Source organism: Perognathus longimembris, chromosome 2 (assembly GCF_023159225.1).
Source record: "Perognathus longimembris pacificus isolate PPM17 chromosome 2, ASM2315922v1, whole genome shotgun sequence".
Taxonomy (NCBI): Eukaryota; Metazoa; Chordata; class Mammalia; order Rodentia; family Heteromyidae; genus Perognathus; species Perognathus longimembris.
Window position 1 is genome coordinate 83024928 of NC_063162.1, and position 17947 is coordinate 83042874.

Here is a 17947-nt window from a genome sequence, read left to right on the forward strand (position 1 = left end):
TGTTTTCATAATCTAGAATATACTCGTAGGGGATTTTTGTCATTTCACAAAAATATTTATATCAATCTTCCCAAGCAAGATTATACTTCTCTACAATCATATGTAGTGACTACATATTATTCTGTTGTATTTTTTGTCCTCAATTTTAGTTTTCGTGTGTGTGTGTGTGTGTGTGTGTGTGTGTGTGTGTGTGTGTGTGTGTGTAATGGGGCTTTGAATTCAGGGCCTGGGAGCTGTATCATAGTTTTTTCACTCAATATTGTCACTGTACCACTTGAGGCACAGCTTCCCTTCGAGAGCCTATTTCTATCCTAACTCTTCTGAGGTCCTGCTCATGATACCTAATTAGGTATATGGCAGCATGCAGAAATGTACAAAGACAAACAGTCTCAAAAGTATTTTTTGAAAATTACATATAGACATACAAATAAAAATAAATTTGTATAATGCTTAAAATGATTACTATTGTTATGAAACGTTTAAGCAATAAAGAAGTTACTTAAAAGCTAGCTCCAAATATGGGACCCAATTAAACTTTGTTTAAAAAATTTTGATGTGCTGTGTGCTAGTGGCTTCCACCCGTAATCCTAGTTACCCAGGAGGCTAAGATCTGAGGATTAGGATTCAGAGCCAGCCCAAGAAGGAAAGTCTGTAAGATTTTTATCTTGAATTAAGCACCCCAAAAGCCAGAAGTGGAGCTGTGGCTCAATTAGTAGAGCACTAGCCTTGAGCAAAAAAGCTTAGGAACAGTACTCACACCTTAAGTTCAAGCCCCAAGAGTGGCAGACACACAAAAAATTATGACGATTTTGTTGGTTGATAAGTAAGGGAAATACTCTTATTGGTAGATTCCTGTATTACGTACCTTTGAAGTATGCTTTCCTTTTGCTTCAGTCAAAACTTTCAAACAAAACAACTTTCCCAGAAACATTCCTGTTGGCCATTTCAACCTTTTGAGGTGAGCATATCCAAAAAGAGGTCTAACATCTTTCCTTCCAGAATAGGGCATCATAATATCTTTACTTATCTCCTTAGACTTCTCCAGTCTGTGAAAGCTTCTCAGTCTTCCAGTTTTTCAGGACATTGGCACTTATAAAGAGTTGCAAGCCATGAATTGTGTAGAATTTCCCATGAGTTTATCTTACATTTTCTCACAGGTTAGAGGGGTTGTGGCTTTGGGGGAAGATTCTCACAGAGGCTGTGTGTCTTTCCTGTTGTATCCTTCAGGAACATGTGATAGCAACAGGGCTTTGTGCAGATGAACTTTACTCTGGTCATTTGTCATAGTGGTATCTACTGCTGTGAATTATTATTTGTTCCTTTCCATGTCAATCAGACAGCCATTAAGTCTCAACTACATTCAAGAGAAGGCAATTCAGCTGTAACATTAAGCAGGAGGGACAAATAAATAAATATTGTGGATGTGTTAAAACCATCACAATGACTAACATATTTTGAAGAAGAAATCTTTTTGTTATTGTTGTTGGTGATCGGGCTTGAACTCATGACCTGGGTGCTATCTCAGATATTTTTAAATCAAGGCTAACAGTCTACTACTTTGAGCCACAGTTCCACTTCTGGTTTTTAGGTGGTTAATTGGAGATAAGAGTCTCATTGGACTTTTTTGCCTGCTCTGGCTTAGAAGTTTCTTCCTCAGATCTTAGCCTCTTGAGTAGGTAGGATTATAGGCACTGGTTATAGGCAGGAGTCACCAGTGCCAGCTTTTCTTGCCTTTTAATTGGTGGAAAAAGCATCAATATTTAAAAGGCATTGATATTACAATAAACTTTGTTATAATTGCTCTACTTTATTATTATTGTTAATCTCTTACTGTACATAATCTATAAATTGAACTGTCATATATATATATTAAAATAAACAGTGCTCTCCAGAGTTTCATGGATTCCGAGGGACCTTAGAATACATGGCTAACTCTACTCCAAAGATGCTCCAGATTCATGTATTTTCTCTGCTTCGGGGCTTAGAGGTCATCTCTTCTCCAGGTACCTTGCTTCCTTCTTTGGAGGATGGCATGCAAAAGCAAGATCTAGGTATCAGCATTGACTACTACCATGGGGTTGTCACTATTTCTAGGCCCTCTTGAAGGACAAAACTAGTAAATGTATATGCATGTTAACTACTCATAAATACCTATAGGTGTATATTTCTGTTTATATATATATATATTTAAAAATAAACAAATTCACCCTAGAATGTTCAACTCTAGTTCACAGGCTTCATTCTAACCTGCTGGAGGAGCATTTTTAAATGTCTTTGAATGGGATTCAACTTAGGCCAATTAAACCAGATATTCTGAGAGTTAAGACTCCATTTCTTTAAAACTCCTCAGGTGAACTCAATGTTTAACCAGGGTCAATGCAATGTTGCAATGTGTCCTTTTCTTGTTCCTTTGACTAAGGCCAGCCCAATGACCCAGCTTCTTCGTCCTCTGCCACACTCATATAATCATTTTGTTCTAGGATGTGGCATAGCCCTCATCGCCATGTGTCGTATTCTCTCTCTAGATGATGTTTTTCAACAGACAAGGAGCTTTCAGGAGCAGCTGCTAGTGCCATTATCTGCTCCCCTTAGTCATCAGATAAGGAAGAAATTATGAACCACTGTCCTTGGAAAGAAGACCCTCACTGGCAGCCTGTGAATAGATCTCCATCTTCTCAGACATAAAACAGTCAAATCAAGGGTATAACTGTGGCTATGTTAAGACTAAGCCCATTCTTCTCCATTGTCTGCTGAGGTTGGCATGGCCTAGGAAGCTCAGATTACAGAAGTAAAAACTGTGCACATGCCAGAATTGCTGAAGGGTCATAGAGGAGTATAAAGAGCTATTATAGTAAGGAGAAAGAGCTAACATATACTCCTGTAGCTGTTAAACTTACACGATTCTTTAATAATTTCTGGTTAGTTTCAAGCTCTACTCTGAGTGTAATGAACATCATATAATAAACCTCCAGAAATGGTATCAGCGTTAGAGGGAAGGGGGTAGGGAATATAGAGCAGGAGATGAAATTGATCTGAATATACTGATTGTAAACATGTATAGAGAAGTAGTAACAATCCCTCCCCCACATAATTGACATAAGCCATTAAACATTTTAAAACAAAACAAAAAGAAATGGTATCAGCAACATTTTCTTTCACCTCCCCAAGTCAAGAATGGAGGAAACTGTCTGTTATCTGTGGTTCACATCGATAATCCTAGCTCATCAGGAGGCCGAGATCTGAGGATTGTAATCCTCACCAATCTCAGGTAATAAAGGAAAGTCTATGAAACTCTTATCTCCAATTAAAAACCAAAAAGTCAGAAGTGGAGTGTGGCTCTAGTGGTAGATTATTAGCTTTGAGCAAAAAGCTCAAGGACAGTGCCCAGGCCCTGAGTTCAAGCCCTAGGACTTCCCTTACCCTCACACAGAATTGAGGCAGTAGTGGCTAGAAATAAATGACACCTTTTAATAAATGTGTCACATGTTGAAGTTACTTTCAAAAGGACCGGTTATCAAGGTGTTATGGTTTGATTATGAAATGATCTCCAGAGGCTCATGAATGGATCATAAGGCTTCTGACTTCACAAATGGATTAATCCATGGATGGATTTATAACAAGATATCATTATTGGTGGATGATAGAAATGTTAGGAGGTAAAGCCTGGTTGAGGAAATAAGTCCCTGGTATTACTTGTCCCTGTGTCTTGACAGATGTATATTGTTCTCCACTCTTTCTCATCCATCACTTTTTCCTGCTTTCTGTCAGCATGAGACAGCTGTCTGCTACAGCACATGCTCTCTGCTATAATGTTCTTTTTCACCACAGCCTAGAACCAATAAAGCCAGACAACAACCATGGCCTGAGCCCTTTCCAAAGCAACGTAAATAGTTCACTGCTTAAATTGTTTTATCAGGCATCTTCTTATAGTAATAAAAAAAAAGTTACACACAGGGAAACATAACTAAATAGAAAATTAAGATAGCCAACATCTTGCCTTGGAGAATCACCGGTATTACTTACTAGAGTTCTTATGAAACTATACTTGCTGGAGGAAAATCATGAAAGTAGCAGGGAAATAACAAACATAGCTTATTTCTAATAATTAAAGTGGTGCATGGGTGACATTAGAGGCAGTTGGTTATTAATGACATTGAGGCAACACAGTTTGAATCGGTGTTACACTAATCTGGGTTGTCTCACTGGACGATCAAGACCACCAGCACGAGCTAAGAGATTAATATTTTTGTTTGACTCATGAAGTGCTGATATCCAGATGGTGAACACTGTGAAGGCAGTGAGTATTAGGGGTCAGCTCCATCGTCGTCCTACTCATGGTCTCTCTTCCCAGTTCTCAACATGTGTGTTGCCTCTATGGAAAATCATCTGATGCTGTATATAGAGGGAGTATTTGCACACTTAGAGAGCTCATACGAGAAAATCCAACATTTATCCAAGGGAAAGAATGGCCAGCATGTGGGCAGAATGCCAGCAATAGAGACATTTTCTGCTGGAGAGGTTTTCCTTCAGTCATGCCCTGTTTTGGGCTTACCACTATAATCAATTTGATATTCAAAGAGCAAAGTGAAAGAAAATATAAAATGTCTGTGTTGACTTATGAGACATTCATAAATACTTATAGAACAGTGTAGAAACTCTCACATGAATTGTCAGTGGAAATCATCTACTATAAATGCAAAATTTCTCCAACATTTATAATTGTAAGTAAACCCCTGTGGCTGTTCCCTATCTGAAAAATAATCAATATTTGAAGGAACACTTATTAGCAGACCAAGTGAAAGATAGCAAGTGCTTTATCAAGAATCACTTATTTTGTGCATTTTTAATGATAATGATTTTGGAGGGAATTCAGGTTAGGGATTCATCTTGAATTTCCTGACTTAGCTAGTATACTGTGCCTGTTGCAGAGGAAATATTTGCTGAATAAATTCTTAATAACCATGACCTTCAAACTGATTTTAAATGAGGGCTGAGTTTTTATTCCTTCATCATACTTTATGAACCTGAGACTGGGGATGCTTAGCTAGATTTTAGAAGCTACTGGAAAATCAATGATAGTACTAAGAGCTGAATACACAGCTGCTACTGCTGGTGCTTCTGACCCAAGGCTGACTCTTCCACTATAAATTGTGCTTACAGTTTGCAATACTATATCCACACAGTTGTAAACTGTAATCTTAAATTCTTCTTAAATGAGTGAAGTGTCCCATAAAAGGCTCAATTCAGCTCTAACCTCTCCTACTTGCTACCATAGAAACAAAGGGAAAAAAACAACCCATAATGAGCCTTTCTCCAGAACAATAGCCACTACAAATGTCACTTTCAACCACACCTTTCCCCTACCCTCAGGGTCCCCTCTTCTAAAAGTTAGGCTTCTGCACCTGGAATTTGCAACCAGGAAAATTCCTTGCTTACTGTACATTTCATGGGTTTTGGCACACTCATTCAGTCATGAATCTGTCAATATTTTAAAGATTTAGAGCATTTCCATCATTCCCAAATGCTCCCTCAATTGCCTGCAGTCACTTCACCCACCCTGATTCCTAGGCTCTGACAACCACTAATCTGTTTGCTCCTTGTCTAATCTTATCTTTTTGAGACTATAAATATAAATTATATAAATACAAACAGAGGGGCTGGGAATGTGGCCTAGTAGTTGAGTGCATGTTTCCCATACATGAAGCCCTGGGTTCGATTCCTCAGCACCACATATATAGAAAAAGCCAGAAATGATGCTATGGCTCAAGTGGTAGAGTGCTAGCCTTGAGCAAAATAAGCCAGGGACAGTGCTCAGGCTCTGAGTTCAAGCCCCAGCACTGGCAATAAAATAAAAAAAATAAATACAAAATTTTATGTTACAGAGCCCTTGAGTCTGCTTCTTTCACTCACCAGGATGCACCTGAAACTTTCCCATGTTGCTACATAGGTCAAAAATTCATTTTTGGCTGAGCAATAATAATCCATTTAGAAATGTATCACAGGCTGGGGATATAGCCTAGTGGCAAGAGTGCCTGCCTCGGATACACGAGGCCCTAGGTTCGGTTCCCCAGCACCACATATACAGAAAACGGCCAGAAGCGGCGCTGTGGCTCAAGTGGCGGAGTGCTAGCCTTGAGCAAAAAGGAAGCCAGGGACAGTGCTCAGGCCCTGAGTCCAAGGCCCAGGACTGGCAAAAAAAAAAAAAAAAAAAAAAAGAAATGTATCACAGATTAAAAAAATATGTTCACTTATAGAGGCTCATTGGGTTGTTTCCAGTTTTCAGTAATATATAAATGTGGTATAATCATTCACCAGCTACCTCTTCATCTGAACACACATTCCCATTTATCTGAGTACATAGCATTTAGGGTGTGGTAGTCACTATGAAAACACCCTTATCTACATTCTATTGGATGAGTTATTGGGCAAAGGAAAACAGTTTGAAAATAGAGTTAAGGCTGCTAACCAGCTGACCTTATATCAGAGAGATGATCCAGGATTATTTGCAAAGTCCAATCTAATCACACAAATCCTCAAAAGCAGAGAATGTAGCCACATACTGGTACACACACACACACACACACACACACACACACACACACGGATACACCCCCCCCCCCCCCCAAATGCAACCAAATAAAGATAAAAAGCAGAGAACCTTTCCCAGTTGTGGTAGGAGAGATGATGGTGTAAATAGTGCTCAGAGAGATGGAGCATGGTACTGGGAATATGCAGTGTTGCCAATGGGTTTCCTTATATTTTGGGAAGTCATAACCTTGAATTTTAAGGTGTTGGCATGGCTTTACTCCTCTGGAGGCTTCAAAGAGGACCTGCTTTTAGCTCCTCCAGTTTCGTGGGGATATGCACATTCTTTGGCTTGTAGCTTTTAATCCATTTGAAAAGCCCATCACTCCACCCTCTGCTCCCTGTCACCTAGCTCTCCTCACCATAACACTTGCTATCTTCCATTGAGATGATCCTGTGTTCACTCTGAGTCTGCCAGCCTTATCCACGACAGTCTTCTCTCAGGACCTCTAATTTAACCTCATCTGTACAGTCCCTTTGTCCATATAAAATATGGGTTCACAGGTTTGGGGTTCAAGATATAGACATTCTGAAGGCCCCTTCTTATTAGCCCAACACAGTAGCATCAAACAAAACAAAAGAAAAACAAGAAACAAATGAAGAGCCCAAAGAACCCAGCCTATTTTAAGATGAGCTCATACTTGCTCAAAGTCTTCCTGCCTTCAGCCCTGGAAATCCGGCATCCAAGGAAAGCCCATGGGTCTGGACAAGCTATTATAGATTCTTACCCTGTGTGATAGACACAACGAATGTTTGTTAACTTAGAAGTCTTAGAAGATCACTTTGGATAGCTGTTTTTGCTTTCCATAGGCCAATTCTAATGTTACCAAGGACTTTCCCACTGGCAACATCTATTTATTACCCAAGTTTGAGGAATCCTGGAATAAAGAGAAGGGCCTTTGAATTATCTGAGGCAAGAGAGACAGGCAACTTAGCCTATGCAGCTTCCCCTTTGACCTAGGATGGGGGTGGCTTGAGAATGTCTCTTAAAATTACACTATAAAGAAGGCCTAAAAATATGTTTGGGGGTGAAAGAAAGTGAAAGCAGTACACTAAAGGGGCTTATGCTTGTGGGTGGCCTGGAGTTAACTTTTAGTATGATGATGTATAACTCTGGGCCTTTGTTCCCTCATAACTTAAATGGAGTTCACATTATTCATTCTCAACTCAAAGAACTATTGAGAAGAAACAAGGCTTTATATTAAAACCTTTGACATCTGGGCATGGGGATACATGCCTTAGCAAGTGGAGATAGGAGGTTTCAGGCTGAGTTTTTCAACCTCATAGGCAAACACAGAGGAAAGTGCTGGGAGCCAGTGGCTCACACCTGTAATCCTAACTACTCACGAGGCTGAGATCTAAGGACTGCAGTTTGAAGCCAGCCCTGACAGGAAAGTCCATAAGACTCTTACCTCCAATTAACCACCAGAAAACCACAAGTGGAACTGTGGCTCAAAGTGATAGAGTGCTTAGCCTTGAGCAGAAGAGATTAGGGATAGTGTTCAAGCTCTGAGTTCAAGCCCTATGAACTAAAAAAAAAATAAAATAAAGGCTAAAAGCAATTCCCAGGTGCTAGAGAAAGAATAGAATAGGTAACTTTGAGTGTGTATCAACTTTAGCTAACTTTACCTTCTCCCTGCCTTCACAGATGGATGTTGTCACTTGAAATTATTTCTTGAGTGTCTTCTATGTGCTGGTGCTCATTTGGTACTGGAGTAAAACAGTAGATGATACCAAATAAATATACTATAGCACTCACAAGTGTTATTCTAGAACAAAAACATATGATTGGATAATTGCTCAGAATAAAATAGAACATAAAATAGGAAGCAAGAGAATGTTTGGGCAGCATTACTTTAAAGAGAAATGCCCTAAGGGCACAAGAGCTATGAGGATACTTGGGACAGAGGAGTCAGGAGAGGGGACATCAATGTTGTAGCAATGTAGGTTCTTTGTCACTTACCAACCATGGTAAAGAGAACTGAAAGAAGAGCCAGTGAAGCAGAGAACAAGGGAAGGATGAAGGGGAAGAAGTTAGAGGAAAACTAAGTTATAGGTTGGCAGCTGGAGTGACTGTGGGGACTATGGGCAAAAGTGAGCTGAATTCTCAGCTACATAGGAGGCTCCTATAAGAGTGAAGCAGAGGAGCAACATGGTTACTTTCCCTTTAAAAGAATCATCTCGGAGGATTGGTGAAGGAAGCCCTTGCAAGGGGAGAATGAAAGTCCTGCTGAGTGGTCTGCTGCTCCTGCCCTTCCTCATCCTCTGCTGCCTGGAGTCCCTCAAGCTCATCCCCAAGAAGAGAAAGTCAGTCACCGGGGAAATCGTGCTTGTCACCGGAGCTGGGCACGGGATCGGAAGACTGAACCCCTACGAATTCGCCAAACTTAAGGCCAAATTGGTCCTCTGGGATATCAATAAGCATGGCATTGAGAAACCGCTGCCCAATGCAGGAAACTCGGCGCCCAGGCTCATTCCTACGTAGTAGACTGCAGCAACCGGGAGGAGATTTATAGCACGGCAAAGAAGGTGAAGGCAGGCTGGGGATATGGCCTAGTGGCAAGAGTGCTTGCCTCGTATACATGAGGCCCTGGGTTCAGTTCCCCAACACAACATATATAGAAAATGGCCAGAAGTGGCGCTGTGGCTCAAGTGGCAGAGTGCTAGCCTTGAGCGGGAAGAAGCCAGGGACACAGTGCTCAGGCCCTGAGTCCAAGCCCCAGGACTGGCCAAAAAAAAAAAAAAAAAAAGTGAAGGCAGATGTTGGAGATGTTAGTATGTTGGTAAACAATGCTGGTGTAGTCTACACATCGGATTTGTTTGCTACACAAGACCCTCAGATTGAAAAGACTTTTGAAGTCGTTCTTGCACATTTTTGGACTACGAAAGCATTTCTTCCCGTGATGATGACTATGGCCCTATTGTCACTGTGGCATCAGCAGCGGGCCACGCCACCTTTCCCTTCCTTCTGGCTTACTGCTCAAGCAAGTTTGCTGCTGTTGGATTTCATAGAGCCCTGGCTGATGAAGTGGCTGCTTTAGGAAGACCTGGAATCAAAACAACATGTCTCTGTCCTAACTTCATAAACACTGGCTTTATCAAGAACCCAAGTACCAACTTGGGGAGCACCTTGGAACCTGAGGAAGTTGTCAGCAAGCTCATGAAGGGGATCCTGATGGAGCAGAAAATGATTTTTGTTCCATCTTCTATACAGTTTTTAACAGTACTGGAAAAGATCCTTCCTGAGAGATTCCTGCTAATTTTGAAACAAAAGATCAACATTAAGTTTGATGCTGTTATTGGATATAAAGTAAAAAAATAAAAAGTACCTGATTTTCTTGAAAACAAATTTACCATATTTAAGATAATTTCATTTAGTGTTAAGCAGAATTTTAACGGTTTAACTTCTGATTTTCATAATTTGTTTTTCTTATCTTTAATATTGCATTTTGAGATTCTAACAATATTCATTATTTCTGAAAGCAATTTCATGTAGTAAACTAAATACCTTAAGAGTTATTCACATGAAAAATAAACAATTTTATGATAATAATTGCCTAGATTTGTGCCTCAGGTAAAGGTTTGCAAACTGTGTACAATCCATGTTTACTTAGGATGTATGATATTGAATGGCACTTTACCATTATGTAATTTGTAAAAGGCGAAAGATTTATACGATCTGAAGAGAAACCAGAGTATCCATTATGTAATTTGTGTTTCCTTTCATATTCTGTATAAAATCAGAAATGTTAATTTGTGTATATCTAGACAGAAAGCTCTCTAGCTGTATCTAGTGGCATTTCACAATGAATTTCATGAGTTCCACACATTTAATTTTTCACATTGCCACCATATTTCCTGAGAGATACCTCACATTCTAAAGTCAAATGCTCAGCCCAAAGAAACTAGAGGTGGTACATGTGGCAAGTAGAAAGGCATGGTAGGAGAAAAGTAAGAGAGTAGAGTTATACATGGCAACAATAATAAATGAACCCAACTTAACCTTTAAAAAAAAAAAGAATCATCTCTGTCCATCAGGAATACAGGCAGGAGAGAAATTGGAAGCCTTTTATAATGTGGCAGAGGGGCTGGTGGAAAAAAGTTGCTGGATTCAAGTTATTGTTTAGAATTACATAAAGTTTTATAGTAGATTAGACGTAGGGAGAGGTGCCAGGGAAAATATGGAATGCCTGTATTTTGTTTTTCTTTTTCAGACATAGTCTCCCTATGAAGCACAGGCTGGCCTGGAAATTGATGTGCAGCTTAGGCTGCCTCGGACTGCTGAGTGCTGTGGTTACAGGTGTGCTGGCATAAACAACAGAGTCCCTAACTTATGATGGTCTCCCTTAACAAGGTTTTTATTTTACCATGGTATGAAAGCAATACACACCGAATAGAAACACTAATTTGGATTTTCTTTTTTTTTTGTGGTACTAGAGTTTGACTTGCTTTTTAGGCAAGTGCTCTACCACTTGAGCTAGCCCATTTTGCTTTAGTTATTTTCCAGTGTCTCCTATTTTTATCTGGGGCCTGCCTGGGCTGAGCTCCTTATTCTTATTTCTTATGTAGCTGGGATTGTAGATGTGTACTTTCACACCAGCTTGCTTGCTAAAATAGAAATCTCATTAACTTTTTGTTCAGGTTGGCCTCAAAATGCTATCCTCTCGATCTCTTCCTCCAAACTAACTTTAATTACGGGAACAAGTCATACTCTGAGTTTTGAATTTGATCTGTTCCTTGGCAAGCAACATGCAATTCAATACTCTCTGTCTTCTATGCAGAGCAGTGGCAGGCGCTTCAGTTCCTAGCCAACCACACAACCACGAGGGGGAACACCTGATACTCTTAAGTATTCTGTGTTGCTAATTGGTGGATGACATTTATTTTCCACTTGTGATGTTTGCAATTTGCCATGGGTTGATCAGGAAGTAACCCACCATACATCAAGAAACATCTGCAGCACAAATAAAAATTCCAGTGATCTCATTTTTTATATGAAGATATGTCAGAAATAGCTGGCAACTTCCTCAAGGTCAAATGGTAGAGAAAGGGATACTCTGTCTCTTTTGCTATGAAAGGGTCTACAAAACATGGTATGCTTGCTAGGATTTGTTTGTTTTTTACTTTCATTAGCATTTGATACAGGTATGTCAGGTAAGGTGATACAGTTCAACTAAGAAAGAGCATGGTAATTCCCATGATGCTCTGCTGCTGAGTGAAAGAGCTCATCTGAATAGAACATACCCTCCCTTCTTCCCTTTGCTGGCCACCAAATGCAGACCTCCCAACAGGAATTCAACTCCATTGTCACTACTGCACAGACCCACTCAGTTGTCTGGGTCCCGGTGATCAAGGAGTGGTCCACTGAGTTGCCTACCTCATGGGAAAGCTATTGTCTGGCACAAGAAATTTAATTTGCTTGTTTCATTTTTTTCTATCCTGCAAAAGATAAACCTAAAATGAATAGGTACATGTTTCTGAAGTCCCTCCCAACTTAGGAAAGATAGTATTCCCACAGATAAAAAAGAAAAATAGACGTGTAGAAGACAATCTTCTCCTCACTATTCTCTTCTCATTTCCTATGTGGCTTAAGCTGGTATCTGAAATATAAAGTCTTTTTCTTCCAAACTTTAACAAATCACTCTTTCTCTTTCTAACCCATCTCCTTTTCAGTATCTTTTGTTTCCTCTGATTCATGGTCAATTTGGCTTTTGAATGAACTTTCTAAAGATTTGAACAACCTTTTTTTTTTTTTTTTATAAATTGTTGGGGGTGGAGCACAGAAAAAGAAAAGAAGGAAAAAGTTTCTGTTTCTACTCAAATCACTATGGAGTATCATCTGTCCTAAATTTTGACCATGCATATAAAAAGAGAAAAGAGCTCTTATTGCTCAGAGGAACAGCAAAGCCCAGAAGCTTCCCTTTGGTCAGCCTGCTATTGTCTTTCTTCCTTTGCTGCCCTCCCAAGGGCTAGATACCCAACACTCCCACTGAGGTTCTCACAGCATGAACAAAATGGCTGGAAACCCAAATCCTGCTCATGGATCCATTTACTACTGTCTTCCCACGGCCTGGCTTGTTCCTGCTGCAGCCTAGGAGGGCATGGCTAATACAAGTAGAATAAGAGGGCCAGCAGCAAGTGCCAAGCAACCCACTTGCCTCAGGGATGGCAAAATGGCCATGACCAGCCAGGTCATAAACTAGAGACCAGTCTAGCTGTGCAGAATAAATCAAGGACTCCCAGTTCCCAGGCTGTGTTCCTGGGCAGCCAACTTGCCTGGTTCTGCTCATGGATTCATTAGGTGATGGCTTCTTGCTGCTCTCTGCTGCTTTTCTTCCTTCTTCCTTAGCAGTCTCTATCTTTCTACCCTCTTTCATATCTTCATTCTCTTATATATTTTACTTTCTTTTGTCTTCCTTTCTCCTTTACCTTTCTTCTTTGACTCTACTATGCTCTCACCCCATAGCTCTCATCTCTCTTGATTCCCTCTCCCCCTTCTTTTCCTTCATCTTTCTCTTTTCTGCCATGTCCAAATGTGGCAGGATTATCTAAGGGTTGCTCAGAGCTTTCCTGCTTTACTTGCTAAAGCACCAAGTGTCTGGGTAGATGAAGACATTGGAATGAATTCTCAGCACAGGCACTTGGCAGTCATTGCCTGGGTGGTTAGAGAAGGCACATGGCATTTCCTTTATGATTACTCCCATAAAGGAAAACTTTTTGGATGTCAAGAGTTAATTGGAGCCAGGTGCCAGTGGTTCAAACCTGTAATCCTAGCTACTCAGAAGGCCGAGATCTGAGGATCAGTGTTCAAAGCCATGTTGCACAGAAAAATTCCATGAGACTCTTAATTCAATTAACCATCAAAAAGTCAGAAATAGAGTTATGGCTCAAGTGGTAGAAAACCAGTTATGAGCAAAAAAGACTAAGAAAAATAGCTAAGAGTCCAGTCCCTGAGTTCAAGCCTTAGTGCCAGCACATGCATGTGCACATACACACACACACACATACACACTTACACATGCATCAATTAGATTTTTCTTTTGCTTTCTTCCTCTGTCTCTCTCCCCCCTACTTTCTTTACCCCTTCACTTGTGAGTCACATACTCCAGTAAGAAATTGGAGAGCTTTATTTCAAGTGTCAAAGTTACAATGTGAAGTTTAACATTGTGGGATCACTAGTAAATCAGGACTTATTGTCCCAGGGTTGTGGACAAAGAAAACTACCTATTAATCTTTATATTATGTCATTAAAAGTGTTTACTCCATTACAGAAGAAAACTGACCTTTCTCTTTACTCAACGTGAAATTATCAAAAGCAAGAGCTCCATGATGAGGAGTTGCCACAGGAACATCAGGTGAACTCTTTGCTAAGTAGAGCCACAGCCCTGGTTCCAAGATGCCATAGTAGGGCAGATTTCTTTTCCCCACATCATGGAAGAAGGGACAGTAGTAAATATGTTGTGGGGATTGACAAGACTGCTGGGCTGTTGTATGGAACATTTCCATCCAACAGTTCTGCTGCCACCAGAGCTGGTCAGTTTGCCTACTTGATTGGCAGTTACATGAAGGACTGTCTACACAGTCAAAGAGACAAGGCCTTGAGTTGCCCCAAGGATAGTGATGGGAAAGTTTACTCTCAGTTCTGCACATCTTTAGTATAATTAGGCTGGTCTCTGGATGAATGACTCTCTTTATAGCTGAAAGATACAGTACACTCACAGCATGTGCACCTAAGGGGTTTATGAGGGGGCACTGGGATTCACATGACAAACATACTTCTGCTGTTCAGCCTTAATACATTTAAATATCATGAATCAAAAGCAGCTTCTGGGATTGGCTATTTTTATAGTAAATGTTGGCATTAAGTTTAACTACGTTTCCAAATGCACAGTGATAGATGTGGTATATTTTTTATAGTTAATAAAAAGACATTTCTGTGACTAGAAATGTCGATATTCTGCCTCTTGGAACAAGGAAGAAATAGGGAAATACTGTCTGTTATAAACATGAATATAAATTCTGTCAATTTTAACTAAGAAAGTGTCTCAAATGCGTGTACCTGGCCAATTAAATTTATGAAATCTTCTTCTTGATGTCTACTCAAAAATTACCAAACAGCAAATATTGCCCTTACTAAATTCTAGTAGCCAAATCATATAAACAGTTGTAGTTGTCGTTTCCGTGGTGTATGCTGTAGAGAGTTCTCTTGAGAGTCAGAGAGATGAGGTTGTGAATCTCCTGCCTGTGACTTATAATACATGACCATTAAGCAGGACAGTAAGAAGGGGGCCTTGCTCAGCATAGTGACACCTGCTGTGTGGGAAAACATTACAAAATGTGGCCTTGGTCTTGCTGCTGTTGTCCTTACTCTAGAAAGCCACTAGGTGGCAACCATCCAGGGAATCTTCATCTATCTAAAAGAGCCTAGAAGAGCTATGTCTTCAATGCCCACCTGCAAGTTGTGCGTTTTCTTATGTGTATTTCTGTTTTCTGGCTTAATCCTAGTCATTCTGGGACATGTGATTGGAATTACTATTACTCTGTTTCCAAGGAGTGCATTCCATCTAGACTTTAAAGACAAGTAGTACAGGTGGAAGAGAGATGTATAAAGAAGAGAAACAAGGAGAGAGAAAGAGCAGTAAAAAAGAAAAAGTCTCCGAGGAAGAAAGAGAGAGATGGGTAAGGACAGGAAAGTGACTCTTGGAGAGGGGAAGGGGAAAGGAGTCCACATTCCAGTTTTCAAAAGAAAAGAGGCCTTTAATTTTGTTCTGCATGTTGAGAAGCCGAAAGAGAGGCAACTTTTCTCTTGTAAGCCAAGTGGCCTGGATGGCAGGGGCCTTAGAGCAAGTTAATGTGTCTATTGTTCAGCCAATGAATGAAAGAGACAAGTGAAGCCTAAATGTCAGGGCACCCTACTATGTTTCTGAGATATCTTCTTCTTCTTATTGCTGTGGTAGGTTAAGTGAGAACACAGCCATGGAACAGACAGTCCTGAGGATACAGGTGTATATCCATATCTGTCTTGTTTGACAACGTGATCCCTGTGAGGGAGAAGCCATTCATGGGACATGAGAAGTTTTTGAGTTCAAAGCTAATTCTTTGATACAGTGAGCTGTCTTCCACTGGAAAGACACAAAAATATGCATGGAGGAGGGACTCCTGCATTGAGCAAAAGGACTCTCAGATGACCCTCTGGATGTGTGATGTTGCTATTATGTTTCTCAGAAGGCATGTAAACCAGGCCCGGCTATGGTATGCTTCCAGATCTACCTCTTTCTTTCTTTTTATTTTATGTGTGAGATGAACTGGAGGTGGTAGGTTGGTCTAGGGAGGAGAAGAAGCCACCATTTCAGTGACCACATTCCTGCCTCTCCCATTCCAGTTGGCGGATTTTACCTCCCCAGTGCTGAGGATGGGAGATGGTAGAGAAGAAGTTAGTTAGGTATTTACTGCATGGGAAATTGAGAATACAGGTTGTTGTTTTTTAAGCCAATCTTACACAGCTTGCTGTTTGGAGAAGGGGATGCCCTTGTGACTATCAAACTAAATATGTGCAAGTAACTCAAGAATAAGAAACTAAGACTATATTGTCCTAAGATTGGGGAGTGGGAGGAGAAATCCTTCTGTACTATTGAATGAAAACTCAAAATGCTTCTTTCCTTACCCTCACCATTGCACTGAGGTTCATTTTTGTAAGTGATGTGTCAGGATCACTTTTCTGGAATGTTTGTTAAGAAACTGGAGGCAGGCTGTCTGGGTTGAATCGTGGCTTGGAGGCCTTGGATAATTGATTTAATCTCTTTAAATCTTGGTTCTTTCATCTATTAGGTGGAGCCAATTATACATGTGCTTCAGAAAGTACCTGTAAAAAGTAGATGAGATAATGTAGAGGACTTAGTCCAATGCCTGATACAGGGCTATTAGTGTTAGAATGATTATGATAACCAAGGCTTGTGTTTTTATTTTTTCAATATTTTAAAAAGAGCTGCAGTGAACACAGTTGGACATGAGCATGTGAAGCAATCTATGTGTTTCTTGTGTAGATCAATAAACAGAAAAGAAAAATTGTACAGTGTGATTAAAAAAACAACAACAGACTCAGGAAGTATAAAAAGTCCTCAGCCAGAAGCTAATATATGCTGGGAATATGGCCTAGTGGTAAAGTGCTCAGCTCATATACATGAAGCCCTGGGTTCGATTCCTCAGCACCACATAAACAGAAAAAGCCAGAAGTGGTGCAGTGGCTCAAGTGGTAGAGTGCAAGCCTTGAACAAAAGGAAGCCAGGGAGAGTGGTCAGGCCCTGAGTTCAAGCCCCAGGTCTGGCAAAAAAAAAAAAAAAAAAAAAAAAAAAAAACAATCCCCAAACCCAAAAAAACAAAAACAGAAGCTAATATACTCACAAGAAATAAAGTGAAAAAGTACTGTCACCTCATGGCAATAATTTCCAGCAATGCTCAATGAATATAAATTTCCTTTGCAACTATTCATGTTAAGTTTTCTTTCTCTACATGACACACATGTTGTATAGAAACTTTGATTCCATGTGTAGTGGGACCTCCTTTCCTGGCAGAGGATATGTTCCAAGGTTCCCAGTGGACACTAATGGACCCTATACACTTTTCCTTTACATCTATTCTTATGGTAAAGTTTAATTTATAAATTATTTAATGTTAACAATAAGTAAAATAGAACAACAATAATGACAACAGTAATAACAATTTATTGTGATGAAAGTAATATGACTGCAACCTCTGTCTATTGTCTTCCTTGTTTTCTTTCTAAGATAGTTACATGAGCATGAGCTCTAAGTATAACAGCTATTCTGACTATTACAAAGTGACTAATGGAAGGGTAGCATATACACTCTGGATACGTTGGACAAAGAGAGGACTCATAGAAAGTATGAGGTAGAGAGGGGAAAGCAGTATGGATGTTCCGCAAAAGGCAAAACATAGAGCTCCCCTATGACCCAGAAACTCCACTATTGGGCATTTACTCAAAGGATCACAAGCAAGACCACATAAAAGCTACCAGTACAACCATGTTCATCGCAGCATAATTTGTCATAGCTATAATATGAAACCAACCCAGATGCCCCTCAGTAGATGAATGGATCAAGAAATTGTGGTGTATATATACACAATGGAATTCTATGTTTCTATCAGAAATAATGATATTACCTTATTCATAAGAAAATGGGAAACCTTAGGAAAAAATCATACTAAGCGAAGTGAACCAGACCCAAAGAAACATAGACACTATGGTTTCCCTCATTGGTAATAGTTAGTACATGTCTAGGATAGTCCTAGCAGATGATCACAATAGTTATGTACACATAATCACATAAGATGATGCTAAGTG

At 40.0% G+C, this 17947-nt stretch overlaps 1 pseudogene; it reads left to right on the plus strand.

Moving 5' to 3' along the window:
• The first annotated feature begins 8803 nt into the window (after positions 1-8803).
• LOC125345779 lies at positions 8804-10114 on the plus strand (annotated as a pseudogene).
• The last annotated feature ends 7833 nt before the right edge of the window (positions 10115-17947 follow it).